The sequence below is a fragment of the Triticum urartu genome, chromosome 7A, assembly GCF_056163025.1.
Source record: "Triticum urartu cultivar PI428250 chromosome 7A, HENAU_Tu73, whole genome shotgun sequence".
Taxonomy (NCBI): domain Eukaryota; kingdom Viridiplantae; phylum Streptophyta; class Magnoliopsida; order Poales; family Poaceae; genus Triticum; species Triticum urartu.
The window spans coordinates 164292842-164312483 of record NC_141879.1 but is presented as its reverse complement, the minus strand read 5'-3'; positions in this window follow the sequence as shown (position 1 = coordinate 164312483).

Below are 19642 nucleotides of genomic sequence, written 5' to 3'. Positions count from 1 at the left end.
GAGAGAAAAAAATAGGAGAGAAGAAATCATCGCGTTTTACGATACGGAGCCGCCGCCAAGCCCTAAAACCTTGCGGGAGGGCTGATCTGGAGTCCGTTCGGGGCTCCGGAGAGGGGGATTCGTCGCCGTCGTCATCATCAACCATCCTCCATCACCAATTTCATGATGCTCACCGCCGTGCGTGAGTAATTCCATCGTAGGCTTGCTGGACGGTGATGGGTTGGATGAGATTTATCATGTAATCGAGTTAGTTTTGTTAGGGTTTGATCCCTAGTATCCATTATGTTCTGAGATTGGTGTTGCTATGACTTTGCTATGCTTAATGCTTGTCACTAGGGCCCGAGTGCCAAGATTTCAGATCTGAACCTATTATGTTTTCATGAATATATGTGAGTTCTTGATCCTATCTTGGAAGTCTATAGTCATCTACTATGTGTTATGATACGGCAATCCCGAAGTGACAATAATCGGGACCACTCCCGGTGATGACCATAGTTTGAGGAGTTCATGTATTCACTTTGTGCTAATGCTTTGTTCCGGTTCTCTATTAAAAGGAGGCCTTAATATCCCTTAGTTTCCAATAGGACCCCGCTGCCACGGGAGGGTAGGACTAAAGATGTCATGCAAGTTCTTTTCCATAAGCATGTATGACTATATACGGAATACATGCCTACATTACATTGATGAATTGGAGCTAGTTCTGTGTCACCCTATGTTATGACTGTTACATGATGAACCGCATCCGGCATAATTATCCATCACTGATCCGGTGCCTACGAGTTTTCCATATACTGCTTTACGCTTATTTACTTTCCCGCTGCTACTGTTACAATCACTACAAAATACCAAAAACATTACTTTTGCTGTCTTTACTTTTGTTGCCGCTACCACCACTATCATAGTACTTTGCTACTAAACACCTGACTGTAGATACTAAGTTTCTAGGTGTGGTTGAATTGACAACTCAGCTGCTAATACTTGAGAATATTCTTTGGATCCCCTTGTGTCGAATCAATAAATTTGGGTTGAATACTCTACCCTCGAAAGCTGTTGTGATCCCCTATACTTGTGGGTTATCAATGAGGATGACGTCGTGCGTATAAGGCTCAGAGGGGTCTAGAGCACATCGTGGTAGGATCTGCAACGTATGGTGTTTTTTACTAGGAGACTTGCAGGTTGGTGACATGTGCATAAGGTTCATAGGAGCCTAGAATGTGTCACAGGGGATCATGCATATACATGGCGTCAAGGCAATGCACAAATGTGCGGGCGGACACGACGCAGGGTTGAGCATGGTTGGAGTCGCATAATTTCGACTGGGTCAGACTGGACAGTCTGATGGATCGACATGGATGTTGATCAAAGCAGAAGACGGTGGTGATTTTAGCGACGACTTCATAGGAGCGTGATGCTAATGGTGGCCGACTTCTGGGGCGTGGAAACACGTGGTGCAGGCCTGAGGGGCTTGTGTGCTTCGACAGAATATTGCACGGGGTTGATTCAAGATGGTGCACATGAGAGCTTGGAGTCGTCAGGGTGCGGGAGGGTGGCATGTACAAGCACCATGGAGTCATGTTGAAGGTGGAGTTGGAGTCTGATGGATGACTTCGCTCTGTGCTGATGAAGGGGCTACAATGTAAATGCATGGAGAGTCAAAGCCTATTTCAGCGGGATAGCGAGAGACACGTGGATCGGACTGGGGCCCAATGGTCTGATGGAGACGTGATACTCGGCATCGGTCAGTGATGATCGGTGGTTCTCTGCAATGGGCGTTAAGGCAGTGTGGGCAAGCTACTCGAGAGACTCAACCAGGACAGCAGAGGCTCGATGCGGTGACAGCGGTGAGGCATGTAGTAAGCATTGGACATAGCGACACGCCAAGGCACTGGTGGTCAGACATGTCGTCAAAAAAATTGTGAAGTGGGTGCTGATGCAGTGTTGACGAGTACCAGATTCGAGTTGGTGGCGGGGTCTGTCGGTGCTAGTTGATGGACACGAGTTGACCATGGAGAATCTGAGAATGTGGCAGAAGGTCTGAAATTGTCAAAAGGTGAGAGTACATGGTCGTATATTCTGTGGTGTTCAGTGCACATGGCAAAGTGCGGATGACAAGTACAGAAGGAGGTGGAGTGCTATAGCTATGGGATATGTCAGACACTATTCGGGAAAAAAGGATGAGACAACTGTGAATTTGACTCAGTGTGACACAGGGCGACACTGAAATTCCTTCAAGTTTCAGACATGCGGGCAAGAAAGAGCGGTGATGTTGAGTTCAGGTAACTCTTATGTGTGGCGTCCAATATGTGAGTTGTTCACTTTCACGCAGGTTAATGATCAGTATGTGATGGCGTTGAACGGATTCTTCGGAAGTTGGGAGTGCAAAGTAGAGTAATGAGGAACTTAATTTTGCTCAAGTATTGACTGTGAAGAAGACGAGAAGGGACTACAGTTGCAGGTGCAGTCACATGGAGTCTAGGAGTAGCAGTGGTGCTCATGGTGTATCTCAAGTCCAATGTACATGGAGGTTCGACGCACGGATGAATCCAAGGTGGTGGAGAATATTCGCCATGGTGGAGTTTGTTAGAGTTGTGTCGAATATTATTGTACAAGTTAGGTTACAGTTGGACTTGGTTTTGGACTTCTTGTAGACAGGGTAGGAGTTGTCTCCTAATAGGACACTTGTATCCTAGGCCTCTCATATATATCGGGGGTAGACACACGATGTAACCTATGCCAACATAATAGCACCGGCACGCGGGGGAGCCGGCGGCGTGTGCCGGCGCCCGGGCGGCCGGGGGTGCGGTATTGTGATGGTGTCACGGGGAGGAGCGCCCGTAGTCAGGCCCCGGGGATGTAGCCATGATGGTGAACCTCGTTAACAAATCTCGGTGTCGTGCCTCGTGTGATTGCTTGGTCCTCGGTAGATCAACGGAGCGCCTGGGATTTATTCTAACTAAATCAATAATTTCTATAAAATAAAACCACCACCGTGCTCTAAAAGGATATAAGTGAAGAACTAGAGCTGAATTATCTAGCTCAAAAGATATAAGTGAAGCACATAGAGTATTCTAATAGATTCTGATTCATGTGTGTCTCTCCTAAAAGGTGTGTACAGCAAGGATGATTGTGGTAAACTAAAAAGCAAATACTCAAATCATACAAGACGCTCCAAGCAAAACACAAATCATGTGGTGAATAAAAATATAGCCTCAAGTAAAGTTACCAATAGACGAAGACGAAAGAGGGGATGCCTTACGGGGCATCCCCAAGCTTAGGCTTTTGGTTGTCCTTGAATTTTACCTTGGGGTGCCTTGGGCATCCCCACCTTAGGCTCTTGCCACTCCTTATTCCGAAATCCATCAAATCTTTACCCAAAAACTTGAAAACTTCACAACACAAAACTTAACAGAAAAACTCATCAACTCCGTTAGTATAAGAAAATAAACCACCACCTTAAGGTACTGTAATTAAATCATTCTTTATTTATATTGGTTTTAACACTACTGTATTCCAACTTCTCTATGGTTCATACCCCCCGATACTAGGCATAGATTTATCAAAATAAGCAAACAACACGCGAAAAATAGAATCTGTCAAAAACAGAACAGTCTGTAGCAATCTGTAGGTTTAGAGTACTTCTGTAACTCCAAAAATTCTGAAAAATTAGGGCAACCAGGACAATTTTTATGTCGATCTACTGTAGTTGTAAACGGTATTTTATCGCTCTCTGGTAAAACATGAAAAATTGTTTTCGTGAGCGCATACTTTCTGTTTTTATCATCAAGATCAAACAACAATCACCCAAGAAGATCCTAAAGGCTTTACTTGGCACAAACACTAACTAAAACATAAAAACACAATCATAACAGAGGCTATATAAATTATTCATTACTAAACAGGAACAAAAGGCAAAAAAACAAAAATAAATTTGGGTTGCCTCCCAACAAGCGCTATCGTTTAACGCCCCTAGCTAGGCATAAAAGCGAGAATAGATCTAAATATTACTATCTTTGGTATGCAATTATTCAATTGAACACATATGGCCCTTAGAAGGTTATTTGGTTTTATTAATGATCAAACTCCTAGGCAAGAAATCAATAAAATCATTTGTAGCAAAAGGTTCCTTAATGATATCGAAAAAATTGGGGTGAACACCTATTGATTTGAAGTCTTCATTTTCTTTACTAGAAGATTCACCCTTATTTTCAGGAACATAGATAAACTTGGCAGCTTTGGTAGGAGGAGGATTTGAGGTATTTTTTATGGCAGAAAAAGCGGATCCCAAGATGGTAATAATATCTTCAAATTTATCAATTCTAATGGAATCTTGGTCTACCTTCTCATTAACTATGGGTTCCTTTTCCCTAAGATTTTTCAGAGTAACTCCGACCATAGATCCATATTGGGTTATGTGGTTGTGGATCTTTTTACCCAAATTTTTGATTAACTCTACAATGGCAATTTTATTTTCAATGATATCAAGCCTTTGCATCACATGTTCCAAAGTTAAAATAGTTCCATTGACCAAAAGAGGTGGTGGGCCTAACATATCTATCATAGGATTATAACAATCAAAAGTATGGCTCCCCAAGAAATTCCCTCTGCTAATGGTGTCAAGAACATATCTATTCCAAGGAGTAATGCCTATGTAAAAATTGCAAAGAAGAACGGAAGTGTATTGCTTTTTAGTAGATCTATTTTGAGCATTGCAAAATCTATACCAAGCATCTTTTAGATTTTCTCCTTCCCTTGGTTTAAAATTGAGAACTTCATTATCGGGAGTATTAACAATGATAGGTGGGCTAGCCATGACAGCGAAAAAAACGATCTAACACACGGACACACAAGAGGCAAGCGGAAAGAGGCGAACAGAAAGGAGGCGAAGAAAAGGCAAAGGTTTTTCAAATCGTTTTAGAAGTGGCGGAGAGGAAAATGAGAGGCGAATGGAAAATAATGTAATGCAAGGGATAAGAGTTTGTGATGGGTACTTGGTATATATGTCTTGACTTCAGAGTAGATCTCCTCGGCAACGGCACAAAAATCCTTCTTGCTGCCTCTTGAGCATGCGTTGGTTTTCCCTGGAAGAGGAAAGGGTGATGCAGCAAAGTAGTGTAAGTATTTCCCTCAGTTTTTGAGAACCAAGGTATCAATCCAGTAGGAGATAACATGCAAGTCACCTAGTACCTGCACAAACAATCAAGAACCTTGCAACCAACGCGATAAAGGGGTTGTCAATTCCTTCACGGTCACTCGCAAAAGTGAGATCTAATAAAGATAGTAAGATAAATATTTTTAGTATTTTTGTTGTATAGATTGGAAAGTAAAGATTGCAAAATAAAATAAATAGGAAACTAGAATTGTAGATCAGAAACTCATATGATGGAAAATAGACCTGGGGGCCATAGGTTTCACTAGTGGCTTCTCTCAAGATAACATATATTATGGCGGGTGAACAAATTACTGCCGAGAAATTGATAGAAGAGTGCATATTTATGAGAATATCTAGGCAATTATCATGAATATAGACATCACGTCCGTGTCAAGTAGACCGAAATGATTCTACATCTACTACTATTACTCCACACATCGACCACTATCCAGCATGCATCTAGAGTATTAAGTTCATAAGAACAGAGTAACGCATTAGGCAAGATGACATGATGTAGAGGGATAAACTCAAGCAACATGATATAAACCCCATCTTTTTATCCTCGATGGCAACAATACAATACATGCCTTGCTGCCCCTACAGTCACTAGGAAAGGACACCACAAGATTGAACCCAAAGCTAAGCACTTCTCCCATTGCAAGAAAGATTAATCTAGTAGGCCAAACTACATCGATAATTCGAAGAGACTTGCAAAGATATCAAATCATGCATATAATAATTCAGAGAATAACCAAATATTGTTCATAGATAAACTTGATCATAAATCCATAATTCATTGGATCTCGGCAAACACACCGCAAAAAGTATTACATCGAATAGATCTCCAAGAACATCGAGGAGAACTTTGTATTGAGAACCAAAGAGAGAGAAGAAGCCATCTAGCTAATAACTATGGACCCGAAGGTCTGTGGTAAACTACTCACACATCATCAGAGAAGCTATGGTGTTGATGTAGAAGCCCTCCGTGATCGATTCCCCCTCCGGCAGATCGTCGAAAAAGTCCCCAAGATGGGATCTCACGGGTACAGAAGGTTGCGGCGGTGGAAAAGTGGTTTTCTGGCTCCCCCTGATGTTTTTAGGGTATAAGAGTATATATAGGAGAAAGAAGTACGTCGGTGGAGCTCCGTGGGGGCCACGAGGGTGGGGGGCGCGCCTACCCCCTGGGCGCGCCCTCCTGCCTCGTGGCCGCCTCGCAGATTCTAGACTTCAACTCCAAGTCTTCTGGATTGCTTTCGTTACAAGAAAGATCATCGCGAAGGTTTCTTTCCGTTTGGTATTCTTTTTCTGCAAAACACTAAAATAGGCAAAAAAAATCAGAAACTGGCACTGGGCCTTCGGTTAATAGGTTAGTCCCAAAAACAATATAAAAGAGCATATTAAAGCCCATTAAACATCCAAAACAGATAATATAATAGCATGGAACAATAAAAAATTATAGATACATTGGAGACGTTTCAGAAGGGTGGGTGAACGAATCCCTTTTTTCCTCAGCAATCAAGAACATGCAGGAGGCCAGTTCGGGGCATCAGGGAATGACCAATATATGTGAATTTTCCCATCCCCAAGCAGTTCCACTTCATGTGGATGGGAAGAGCCTTGTCCGTGTCAACAATCCCACAGCTGGGAGGACGGGTATACACTTCTTTTTATTTCCCGACCACTGAAGTGGTGGAGGGCTGGTCGGGAAGGAGAGGGAAAATAGATCAAGGATGGAGACGGACTCAATCGCGCTAAACAAACAACCAGACAACTGATGCGGCTTGAAGCTCGTCGGTATTTCCCCAAAGAGGAAGGGATGATGCAGCATTGTGGCGGTAGGTATTTCCCTCAGTGATGAGACCAAGGTTATCGAACCAGTAGGAGAACTAAGCAACACAACGTAAACAGCCCCTGCACACAAATAACAAATACTCGCAACCCGACGTGTAAAAGGGGTTGTCAACCCCTTTCGGGTAGCGGCGCCCCAAGATAGGCAAATGGACGTGAAATAAATTGTAGTAGATTGATAGATTGAACGTCAAGTAAAATAAATAAGAATAAAACACAGCAAGGTATTTTTGTATTTTTGGTTTAATAGATCCGAAAATAAAAGCAAGGAAAAGTAGATCGCAAAGGCGAATAATATGAGAAAGAGACACGGGGGCCGTAGGTTTCACTAGTGGCTTCTCTCGAGAAAAATAGCAAATGGTAGGTAAACAAATTTCTATTGGGCAATTGATAGAACTTCAAATAATCATGATGATATCCAGGCAATGATCATTACATAGGCATCACTTCCAAGATTAGTAGACCCACTCCTGCCTACATCTACTACTATTACTCCACACATCGACCGCTATCCAGCATGCATCTAGTGTATTAACTTCATGGGGAAACAGAGTAATGCAATAAGAATGATGACATGATGTAGACAAGATCTATGTATGTAGAGATAGACCCCATCATTTTATCCTTAGTAGCAATGATACATACGTGTCGGTTCCCCTTCTATCACTGGATCAACCACCGTAACATCGAACTCACTACAAAGCACCTCTTCCCATTACACGATAAATAGATCAAGTTGGCCAAACAAAACGCAAATATCGGAGAAGAAATATGAGGCTATAAGCAATCATGCATATAAGATATCAAAGAAACTCAAATAACTTTTATGGATATAAAAAGATAGATATGATCATAAACTCAAAGTTCATCCGATCCCAACAAACACACCGCAAAAAGAGTTACATCATATGGATCTCCAAGAGACCATTGTATTGAGAATCAAATGGAGAGAGAGGTAGCCATCTAGCTACTAACTACGGGCCCGAAGGTCTACAAAGAACTACTCACGCATCATCAGAGAGGCACCAATGGAAGTGGTGAACCCCTCCGTGATGGTGTCTAGATTGGATCTGGTGGTTCTGGACTCTACGGCAGCTGGAATTGATTTCCGTCGACTCCCCTAGGGTTTCTGGAATATTGGGGTATTTATAGAACAAATAGGCGGTTCGAGGGGCACCCGAGGTGGGCACAACCCACCAGGGAGCGCCTGGACCTCCTGGCGCGCCCTGGTGGGTTGTGCTTGTGAACTATTGGTGTTAAACCACATGACGATGTGAACTAGATTATTGACTCTAGTGCAAGTGGGAGACTGAAGGAAATATTCCCTAGAGGCAATAATAAAGTTGTTATTTATATTTCCTTATATCATGATAAATGTTTATTATTCATGCTAGAATTGTATTAACCGGAAACTTAGTACATGTGTGAATACATAGACAAACAGAGTGTCACTAGTATGCCTCTACTTGACTAGCTCGTTGATTCAATGATGGTTATGTTTCCTAACCATAGACATGAGTTGTCATTTGATTAACGGGATCACATCATTAGAGAATGATATGATTGACTTGACCCATCCGTTAGCTTAGCACGATGATCGTTTAGTTTGTTGCAATTGCTGTCTCCATAACTTATACATGTTCCTATGACTATGAGATCATGCAACTCCCGAATACAGGAGGAACACTTTGTGTGCTACCAAATATCATAACGTAACTGTGTGATTATAAAGGTGCTCTACAAGTGTCTCCGATGGTGTTTGTTGAGTTGGCATAGATCGAGATTAGGATTTGTCACTCCGATTGTCGGAGAGGTATCTCTGGGTCCTCTCGGTAATGCACATCAATATAAGCTGTAAGTGCATCTAGTGCCACCCCTTGTTGGTTTTGGAGTATTGACAACAAACCTGGTTGAGGGACTAATGTGTTTGTGAGAATTGCAGGATAACACAGGTAGAAGTCCCTCATTGATTCGGTTTTCCTACCAGAGATGACCCCTAAAAATGTATGAAGACATTGAAGTCAAAGGTGGTATGTGAAGACATTCACATTGAAGACTATGACAAGAGAAGACATCGCGTGAAGACAATGGAGCGCGAAGACTTAGTCGTTTCGTCGTTCTTTTTCTTCTTTGTTGAGTCATAGGAACCACCGTACTGTTAAGTGGGGTCCAAGAGAACCAGTCAGAATGACTGGAGTGATGCTTAACCAAAATCCTATGTCTTCGAGCGAAGACAATGAGAGCAAATCTTATCCAGAGCTGGATAAGTCAGCTTTGCTTGTAGACCAAGTAAAGTTGTCGTGTGTGTTTGAAATCTGACCGTTGGAACACGTGTCAGTTCCTTAGTGATCCAGGGTCATTTCGGACAAATCAGGTTGGGTTGCCTAGTGGCTATAAATAGCCCACCCCCTAACAACCATAAACGGTTGGCTGCTCAGAGTTAGTGTAAGGCTTTTGTCGTTTGAGAGCAACCCACCTCGAAGCCTTTGAGAGAGAATTCCTTGTCAGGATAAAGCCCTGAACACCTAGAGCCAAAGAGTGTAAGGCATCACTTATGTCTTCCTATCTGTGTGATCTGAAGACTTATTACACTTGAGGACTGTGAATCCTCCAGCCGGTTAGGCGTCGTGTTCTGAGCATCCAAGAGTCATTGTGGATTGCCGGTGAACGAGGTCTGTGAAGGTTTGGAAGTCTACCTTGAAGACTTACCAGAGTGATTGGGCGAGGACTGGGTGTCCTTAGCTCAAGGGCAATAAGGTGAAGACACGGTCTTCTGAGTTGAATCTCAGCCTCCCTAACCAGACGTACAGTTGTCACAACAACTGGAACTGGTCCAACAAATCATTGTCTTCAATGAGTCACTGGTTCTATCCTTCCCATCTCTTTATTTACAGTTGGTCCTTGTGAAGTCATTGCCTGTTTGCATTATCTTTTGTCTTCACTGAGTGACTGCTTGCTCTAATTGGCTTCATACTATCTTCCTACCTGATCTATACTGCCTAGCTGCTATTAGTCGTTGTGCTTTCACTTCATTGAATACTTGACTATGTCTTGCTTAGTGTAGTCTACCTTCCGCTTCATGGTAATAGGTTTATTTCTATCGTTTGTCTTCGAAACTCCCATGTTTTGAAGACTTTCTCAAAAATCTCCTATTCACCCCCCTCTAGTCGATCACTAGCACTTTCAATTGGTATCAGGGCAAGGTACTCCCTTGTTATGTGTGATTCGGTTTAACCACCTGAAGTTTTAGCTATGTCGACTGCAGGGATAATCAAAGTCTCCGCTGCGTGCCCAGTCTTCGATGGAACTGAATATCCCTACTGGAAGAATAAGATGCGCATGCATCTTGAAGCCATTGATGTCGACCTCTGGTATGTCATCAAGAATGGTGTCCCCAAGGCTGGTGAAGGTGTCACCGCTGCTGATGTCAAGAAGTTCGTTCAACTGGACTCCACGGCCAAGAACATCATCTGTAGTCATCTGACCAAAGGACAATATGGCCGTGTGAGTGCTCTGGAAACATCTAAGCTAGTCTAGGACTGGCTCTCCAAGGTCAACGAAGGCGTCTCAACCCAGAGAGATCAAAGAATCAGTGTCCTTCGCAACCTCTTCAACCGCTTCAAGAGAGACGGCAATGAGAATGTTCAGCTCACGTTTGATCGACTCACTAACATCACAAATGAGCTTCAAGCCCTCGGCACTACTGAGATCACCAAGCATGAAGTCGTCAAGACACTCCTGAGATCACTTGACAGCTCGTTTAACACCCTAGCCCTGATGATTCAGGAATGTCCTGACTTCAAGACACTCGATCCGTCTAACATACTTGAAAGGCTCAACACACATGAGTTTCAGCTTTCTGAGAAAAGAGACATCTACGGTCCCAACTATGGGCGAACTCGTGCCTTGAAGGCAAAAGCTGTCTCCTCATCTGAAGAAGAATCTAACAGCAGTTCTGATGATCCTGAAGACATTGGAAAGGAGCTTGCTATGCTTGTGAAGAATTTCCAAAAATTCACCAAGAAGAAAGGCTTCAGAAAGTTTTCACGATCAAGCTCAAGGAATGATGAAGCTTCTGCTCATGACTACAAGAAGAGAACATGCCACAAGTGCAAGAAACCTGGCCACTACATCTCTGAGTGTCTGACGCCGATGCAAATGATAAGGACTACTCCGCTCCCACCTACTGCTTCATGGCACGCGGTGCCAAGGTAAACACACGCACTACTCACTATCAAACATCCAGTGAAGATGACTCTAATTGTGGTTCCAAACCCAGCTACAAAACACTTGCTAAAATTGCAACTGAACAACAGAAAGCTATGGAACATATTCAAAAACTGTTAGACAAAAGCGATGACCTGTTAGACGCTGAAATGACTCGATCTCAGTCCTTAATTGAAGACATAAAAAATCTTCATGTTAAGTATGAGGAACTTGAAAGTCGTCATGAAACGCTCTCAACAACTCATGAAAAGCTTTCCTATGATTATCTTCAAAGGAAGCAAGATCTTGAGAAATTGAGAGCGGCTCATGAAGATCTTCAAAATGAAAACGAGTCACTTCGCGCCAAACAGATCAGTTCCGCTCATGAAGGATTTGAACCACCATGTCTTAAATGCATTGAGCGTGACAATGCTACTTCTGTTGCTGGATGTTCTACTGCTGCTACTATTGCAATATCTTCAACTATTGATGTGGTAACTAATCCCTCTACTCAGGATACCACTGCTATTGCTGATGAAAATGCTAGGTTGAAGACATTGCTTGAAACAGGGATGTACAAAAGTCTCAAAGGGCATCAGACACTATGTGATGTCCTAAAAAGGCAGATCCTGAACTGAAACCCTAGGAAAGAGGGTCTTGGGTTCGAAAGGAAAATGAATGCTGATGGCTCTTACTGGAAACCTGAGCAGTACCCCAAAACCACATGGGTTGCTGCAAAGGAACCTTCAGTGGATCCATCCACACTGTCTGGCTTCACTTGTGTTAATCCCATTGTTATTGATGAATCCTTTGATGCAAACTATAAACTGTTTAAGAATTAGAGTGGTGAAGTGTTTGCCAGGTATATTGGTACTAACTGAAGGAATGGGCCACCTATGAAGAAAGTCTGGGTGCTGAAAAAGTGGTTGGAGAATCTTCCTGTGAATGTCGTCATGACACCACAAGTGAAGAAGACAAACCCCAGACCACAGGCTTCATATGGTCCAAAGGCTTCATACAGACAAAGGACTTACCTGAGTCGCACTAATGCAAATGTTTTGTAGGGAAACCATACTCTGGCCTATGGATATGAGCGCGTTTCATCAAACCGCCATGTTCATAAGACCAAGAACTACTCTGCTTATTCTTATGAGTACTATTGTCCACCTGCAAGACTATTTTCTAGGGCTCCAAAGCCAAAGTTCTCAGAAGCTGCACTTAGACTCATTGCTTCGAAGCCACCCTTGAAGATGTGGGTGGCTAAGAAAGCTTAACTCTCTTTTGTAGGGAAGGGTCTCCAGCCGAAAATCAAATTCGTCTGAAGCTATTGCTGGGGACCTCAAACATCTTGTACGACGCAAGATCAAATGCCCAAATGGTCTTATTATGTATTTTGTTCCTGAATCGCTTGCTACTTGCCCTATCAGTCCTAACCTCGATCTAAGCTTTCATAATCCACTTGCTCTTCAAATGTTTATGCTTCACAATTCTCTTCGTGAAGTCTATCCCCCTAACTGCACTATAGGGTATGACACTAGCTGCTTCAGAATGGATTATTGATAGTGGGTGTACTAATCACATGACTGGCAAGCGAAGTCTTCTCATGGACTCAACTTTACGTCCATCTAACAAGAGTCACATCACATTTCTTGATACTGGTAAAAGCAAGGTATTGGGTCTAGGTAGAGTTGCAATCTCAAGGGATAAACACATGGATAAAGTGATGCTTGTTGAATCCCTTGGTTTCAACTTAATGTCTGTCTCAATGCTTTGCGATTTAAACATGATTGTGATATTTGGAAAATATCGTTGCCTTGTTCTAATGGAATCTGACAAGTCTCTAGTCTTTGAAGGGTATCGGAAAGATGATTTGTACGTGGTAGATTTCTCAGCAGGACCACAGCTTGCCGTATGTCTTCTAGCAAAAGCTTCAGAATGCTGGCTCTGGCATCGGAGGCTAGGGCATGCTGGCATGAGGAACTTACACACTCTTGCAAAGAAGAAACATGTCATAGGCATCGAGGGCGTCAAGTTCAAGAAGGATCACTTATGCGGTGCCTGTGAAGCAGGAAAGATGACGAGGGCCAAGCATCCCTCGAAGACAATCATGACAACGACTCAACCCTTCAAACTGCTCCACATGGACCTCTTCGGTCCCACTCACTACTCAACTCTTACTACTACTGCTTGTCTCTATGGCTTTGTCATTGTTGATGATTATTCAAGATATACTTGGGTGCATATAATCCTCTACAAGACTGAAGTGCAGGATGTCTTCAGACACTTCGCCAATCGAGCCATGAACAACTATGGCGTCAAGATCAAGCACATCATAAGTGACAATGGCACTAAATTCAAGAACACTGGCCTCGACACTTATCTTGATACTTTGGGCATCACTCATGAATTCTCAGCTCCGTACACGCCGCAACAGAATGGCGTTGTGGAACGCAAGAAAAGAACACTTATTGAGATGGCCCGGACGATGCTTGATGAATACAAGACTCCAAGAAAGTTCTGGCCTGAAGCCATTGATACTGCATGCCATATCATCAGCCGTGTTTATGTTCACAAGCTTCTGAACAAAACATCCTATGAGCTCCTCACTGGTAAGAAGCCAAATGTCAGTTACTTCAGAGTATTTGGTGCCAGGTGCTGGATCAAGGATCCACATCACACTTGAAAATTTGCACCGAAAGCACATGAAGGTTTTATGCTTGGATACGGAAAGGACTCGCACTCCTACAGAATCTTCAACCTCTTTCACTATAAAGTGGTTGAAACTGTGGATGTGCGGTTCGACGAGACTAACGGCTCGCAAAGAGAGCACCTGCCAAGTGTGCTAGATGAAGTTCCATCCAGTGAAACCATCAAGCTCATGGGGACAGGAGAAATCATATCGTCTGAAGCTCAGCCTGAAGAGGAACTCATCATGTCTACACCTGATCAACTAGAAGACAATGCTCAGCATGAAGACAATCCTTCTAATGATGACAATGATCAACAAGAGCAAAATCTTCGTCATGTTCATCCTCGTGTTGCAAATGAAGTACAGATTGAGAGAATAATTGACAGCATCAATGCAGCAGGTCCACTCACTCGTTCAAGGGCAACACAACTAGCAGACTTTTGTGGACACTTCGCATTTGTCTCAATATCTGAACCCAAGAAAGTTGATGAAGCCTTCATGGAACCTGAATGGATTCAAGCTATGCAAGAAGAGCTTCAACAATTTGAGTTGAATAATGTATGGGAACTGGTCAAGCATCCTGATCCTCGTAAGCACAATATCATAGACACTAAATGGATATATCGCAACAAGCAAGATGAGCATGGTCAAGTTGTCAGAAACAAAGCTCGTCTCCTTGCTCAAGGATACACTCAAGTTGAAGGAATTGACTTCGATGAAACATTTGCTCCTGTGGCTAGGCTTGAAGCTATACGCATACTGCTGGCCTATGCAAATCATCATAACATTCTTCTCTATCAAATAGATGTGAAGAGCGCCTTTCTCAATGGCAAGATTGAATAAGAAGTGTATGTTGCACAACCGCTTGGCTTTGAAGATCCAAAACATCCTGACATGGTTTACAAGCTCAACAAGGCACTGTATGGCCTTAAACAAGCCCCTCGACCTTGGTATGACACACTCAAAGACTTCCGGAAGAGCAAAGGCTTCAAACCTGGTTCCCTGGATCCCACTCTCTTCACGAAGACATATGATGGTGAACTGTTTGTGTGCCAAATATATGTGGATGACATTATCTTCAGCTACACTAACCAAAAATATAGTGATGAGTTTGGATATATGATGCAAGAGCAATATCAAATGTCCATGATGGGTGAGCTGAAGTTCTTCCTTGGTCTTCAAATACGACAACAACGCAATGGCATCTTCATATCTCAAGAGAAATACCTCAAAGATTGCCTGAAGAAGTTTGGAATGCAAGACTGCAAAGGCTATACGACGCCAATGCCAGCTAAACCCCATCTGGGTCCCGACGACAATGGTAAAGAGTTCGATCAAAAGGTATACCGCTCCATGATTGGTTCTTTGCTTTATTTATGTGCATCTAGGCCAGATATCATGCTTAGTGTTTGCATGTGTGCCCGATTCCAAGCGGCACTAAAGGAATCACATCACTTAGCTGTGAAGCGAATTCTTCGATATTTGGCTCACACCCCAACACTAGGATTGTGGTATCCAAAGGGCTCAGAGTTTGATCTAGTTGGATTGTCGGATGTTGATTATGCTGGTGACAAAGTGGACCGCAAGTCTACATCAGGCACATGTCACTTTCTGGGACGATCACTTGTATGTTGGTCTTCAAAGAAGCAGAACTGTCTATCTCTCTCCACTGCTGAATCTGAATACATTGCTGCTGGATCTTGCTACGCTCAGCTTCTATGGATGAATCAAAGACTCAAGGACTATGGCATTTATCTGAAGCAAGTGCCACTCTACTGCGACAAGGAAAGCGCCATGAAGATTGCAAACAACCCAGTTCAGCAGTCGAAGACAAAGTACATTGAAATTCGTCATCACTTTCTCAGAGATCATGTCATGAAGGAAGATATTGATATCATACACGTCAACACTGAAGAGCAACTGGAAGATATCTTCACAAAGCCCTTGGATGAGAAAAGGTTTTGCAAGTTATGATGTGAGCTAAATATCTTGGAATCCTCAAATGACCTGTGATCAGGCACACATCCTAACACTTGTGCATGTTGATGACTTAGATGTGCAACACACGAAGTAACGTATGTCTTCAATCAATGAAGACTTGCATTCTGAGTGTGAATACATTAACGTGGAATTTGACTTTGGAGCGCCACGATAATTGTGCGCCGTGTCTGGGTCTAATACTTCCTATACGGTGGGTAACGCCACCACCAAATTCTTCCCTAAGAAGTGTTTCTCACATGTCGTTACATTTGCAAAGTCTTCACTTTCTGTTTGTCTTCAATGTTAACATGGCTTCATGTTTATCTTCAATATACTGATTTGGTTTCTGTCCTCTATAGCATTCACTTACAGCTATGGCTTCTTGTTGAATCTTTTGAACTAAGTGAATGTGATCGGACCCTAACCCCTCTATGCTTCTTTCTCAAGTATGTCTATCCAAATCATATGCATTCTATTGACACTGTCAAAATGTCTTCTTTGCGTCCTTGTCAACAGAAGACACAGAGACAAACTTTAATCCGTTTTCAATGCTAAATCCTTCCACCTGAAACACGGAGAAGTGGGAACGACCACCCGACAATCCAGGCATGCGTGGGAACGTGGAACAACCTCCAATGTGTTGCATGATAGCCACATGTCCTTCAGATGTGAACCGCCAGGGGCACCTATGTAATAACACTGTGTCGTCCCTGTCCCTATAAATACACGCCTCACCCCAGTCATTATCTCTTCTTCCACTCTCGCACAAACCCTAGCGCCACCGTTAGCCCTCGACGACGCCGGCGACGAAGCGCTTAGCTGCCGTGACCTCACTAACGCCGTCCTCATGCCGACCATAGACAATGTCTTCTCCGCTGTCGCCGTAGGTGTCCTCCGTCGCCAAGTTAGGGAACGGACGATCGAACTGCTCGGCCTCCTCTCCCACTCCGTCTAGCAGTTCCTCGTGTGGTAAATAAAACCTCCTTTTACAGTCCTTTTGATCCGATAGATTCATCCTTTTCAACCACAAGTAGTTTCTGTTCACACAAGTTGGATCTACCTCATACTGCATCTCATAACATGCCTAGTATATTCACTTATGCTTCACAAAGTAGTTAGATTCCTCACTTGTACTTATTCATGGATTCGTACAAATCTGGAACCAACTCTCTACCTATGAGTGAATGTCTTCGCACTATGAGGTCAATGTCTTCTAAACTGATTTATCTTCAAAAATCTTTTGAGAATGCATATGACCTCTTCCCCTTCCCTCGCACCTTTAATGCTGTCACAGGTACATGTTCGTGGGAGAATCCATTGGTTCTCATAGTCTCCATTCATTTGTAGAGTTCTTACAGCATCATATAAATTCTCCTGAAGCCAGTTCTTGTCTGACCAGTAGACGGAAGACTTTGACAGTTTTGAAGCCTTTCAGTCTAAACTTCATGGCCACAGAGAAATCTGCAAGGAAGGGTGGCAGACAGCATCGTGGCAACACCTCAAGAGATTTGCCTCCTGACCTCTATGAGATGTACAAGACAGATCCAGAGGAGGACTACAATCAGCGAAAAACCCGAATCTAATGGATTCAAAGATATTGGGCAGAACAATGGTTCAAGTACAGGTTTGTGACCCAGGAGGATGCTCAGAAAAATGCCATCAAGAGACCGTGGGGAGACATCTTGTACAGAAATCTTCAACCCAGATCCAGAGCTGAAGCCATTGAACAAGGCTTCTATCCTTGCATGGCCTGTGGACCATACCCTGCCGATGCAGACCCATCTTCGCTGCTATGGTGCCGTGATGACAATCTGTTCAAGTGCAACTTCTAGTTTGCCAAGAACTCGGCCAAAGCAAACAAGAAGTCATGGGGACTAGACTTCAATCCAGGCCCCTCTGCTCCTCGTGCTGACGGCACACGCGGAGCTGAACCCAATATGGTTGGGCCCTTCTATAACTTAGAAGGTCTCATTACTCACATACAAGTTCAAGGGGCAGTCGTGGATCAACCTGCAGACGACGCTGAATCTGACGAAGCGCCTGCACCACCGAAGCCAAAGAAGCTGAAGAAACCTAAGGCTTGGAAGCCTGCCCCTGCACCAAAGGTTTCACGGGCGAAGCCTCTGGCCACTGCACCTCCTGAACACAGTGTGCAGTCTAAAGATCTGTCACGCATCTCCAAGCCCTCCAAAGTGAAGATGCCCATGCAACCCACCAGCCAAGCACTGACCCCTGCTGCTGTTCTGCGCAACGAGAATGACGCCATTGATCTGTCCAGCGACGACAACCTTGGCGATGACGCTCTTGAGCAGTTAATCAAGAGCAAGCAAGAGGTAGAAATCTTAAATGACCTTCCTCTCTTTGATGTTTAAATCATCAACAACTTCATTGATGAGTGGTTTGACAGCCCAAATGTTAGCTTTGATGATCTTCAGCTTCACATTGGCCTCAGCGTCGTCTTCCATGGAGCCATTGCTGCTGAGCTGGCTCTAGCTCAGAAAATTGTTGAGCTGAAGCATAAGATAGATTATGAAAAGGCTCAGTTCAAGAAGCATATGGCCAAGCTCAATGTTGAAGACATTCAGAACTTCCAGGTCATGATGCATGAGCTCAAGGAAGCATTCCGAACCAAATGCGAAGAAGCCAAAGGTCCTCGTGAGCGCATGAAGGATCTTGCTGCTAAATGTGTTCAGGGATACAATGAACCTGAAAAGCGCAAGGCTTTGGGGAGACCAGACATCGACCCCAGAATGGCAGCCAATAAGAAGAAGAAGCCAGCTTTGGTAGAACCCGAATGTCAGGACCGGATTTTCGGGATATAAATTTCCCAGAAAATGGCCCTTGTGCTCACCAGCCCCAGGATTACTGTTAGCTGATGAGGCACCAACTTGATAAAGAAACTCCGAGAAAAGTACATCATATGTAGTACAAGACCATTCTGGCCTATGAGTACAGCAAAAAGGTTTCTAGTGGTTGATGGCAGAAGCGGTTTGCGGATCATCAATGTCTATGGGACTCCATTTCCCACAGGAACAGCTGACCAGGATAACTCCTATCTTCGCGAGGCTGCTATCACCATTGCATAGGTTCCGGGGCTGTCGTCACAACGCTCCTCTCCACGCAAGAAATCTGGCCAAGACAATAGCCAGGGACAAGCCAGTGAGTACTTTGAATGTACTCGCAAACATTAAGAACACAAGTGTAATATAGCCACTGATAATCATGTTTTAAAATATTCTATAATCACTTCATCAATTATGAAATAAGGTTCATGATGCACGCAAGCAGATCATTCAAATAAAACATGAGTAAATAATCAGGGAGTAGAAATGGAAAGCACCGATCGGGTGTCTAAAGCAATGCCTCAAAAGGATAATAATATGAAGCATGCCTCAGTCGGGCGTCTGAGTGACACCACATAAAGGGCTTATATATAAAGGAATAACAAGCATGCCACAGTCGGTCGTCTGTGCGACACCACATAAAGGGCTTATAAGTAAATGAAATAACAAGCATGCCATAGTCGGGCGTCTGAGTGACACCACATGAAGGGCGTATATATAAAAGGGATAACAAGCATGCCACAGTCGGGCGTCTGTGCGACACCACATAAAGGGCTTATAAGTAAATGAAATAACAAGCATGCCACAGTCGGGTGTCTGAGCGACATCACATAAAGGGCTTATATATAAAATAATCACAGTGAATATCCAGGAGGTGGAACCGTCCCATGGATACTCATTAATTTCAAATAATACAATTGATTAGAC